Genomic DNA, 1,196 nt, shown 5'->3' with positions numbered 1-1,196 from the left:
ATTTTAACTGATTAATGATTAATTAGGAAGTAAAATGAAGGGAACGTTGCAGTAGAGGAATGGAAAATGACAGACAAGTTTTACTTTATTTTTAGTGTTCTTTCATAGTGTTGCTCTGCCTTCTGACCAGATTTATCTCCATTAGATTATGAATAGGTTCTTACTCATGAATAGGCTTACTGTACTCCACAGTCTTATCATATATCTCAAAAGTTCTTTAGACAATAGGCTTGGTTTTCTCCAATCTTTTTTTTTTATATATATATATATTTTTTTATTAACTTGAGTATTTCTTATATACATTTCGAGTGTTATTCCCTTTCCCGGTTTCCGGGCAAACATCCCCCTCCCCCCTCCCCTTCCTTATGGGTGTTCCCCTCCCAACCCTCCCCCCATTGCCGCCCTCCCCCCATAGACTAGTTCACTGTGGGTTCAGTCTTAGCAGGACCCAGGGCTTCCCCTTCCACTGGTGCTCTTACTAGGATATTCATTGCTACCTATGGGGTCAGAGTCCAGGGTCAGTCCATGTATAGTCTTTAGGTAGTGGCTTAGTCCCTGGAAGCTCTGGTTGCTTGGCATTGTTGTACTTTTGGGGTCTCGAGCCCCTCAAGCTCTTCCAGTTCTTTCTCTGATTCCTTCAATAGGGGACCTATTCTCAGTTCAGTGGTTTGCTGCTGGCATTCGCCTCTGTATTTGCTGTATTATGGCTGTGTCTCTCAGGAGCGATCTACATCCGGCTCCTGTCGGTCTGCACTTCTTTGCTTCATCCATCTTGTCTAATTGGGTGGCTGTATATGTATGGGCCACATGTGGGGCAGGCTCTGAATGGGTGTTCCTTCAGTCTCTGTTTTAATCTTTGCCTCTCCCTTCCCTGCCAAGGGTATTCTTTTTCCTCATTTAAAGAAGGAGTGAAGCATTCACATTTTGATCATCCGTCTTGAGTTTCGTTTGTTCTAGGGATCTAGGGTAATTCAAGCATTTGGGCTAATAGCCACTTATCAATGAGTGCATACCATGTATGTCTTTCTGTGATTGGGTTAGCTCACTCAGGATGATATTTTCCAGTTCCAACCATTTGCCTACGAATTTCATAAACTCGTTGTTTTTGATAGCTGAGTAATATTCCATTGTGTAGATGTACCACATTTTCTGTATCCATTCCTCTGTTGAAGGGCATCTGGGTTCTTTCCAGCTTC

The sequence above is a fragment of the Rattus norvegicus genome, chromosome 16 (assembly GCF_036323735.1).
Source record: "Rattus norvegicus strain BN/NHsdMcwi chromosome 16, GRCr8, whole genome shotgun sequence".
Lineage (NCBI taxonomy): Eukaryota > Metazoa > Chordata > Mammalia > Rodentia > Muridae > Rattus > Rattus norvegicus.
This window is presented reverse-complemented; position numbering follows the sequence as displayed.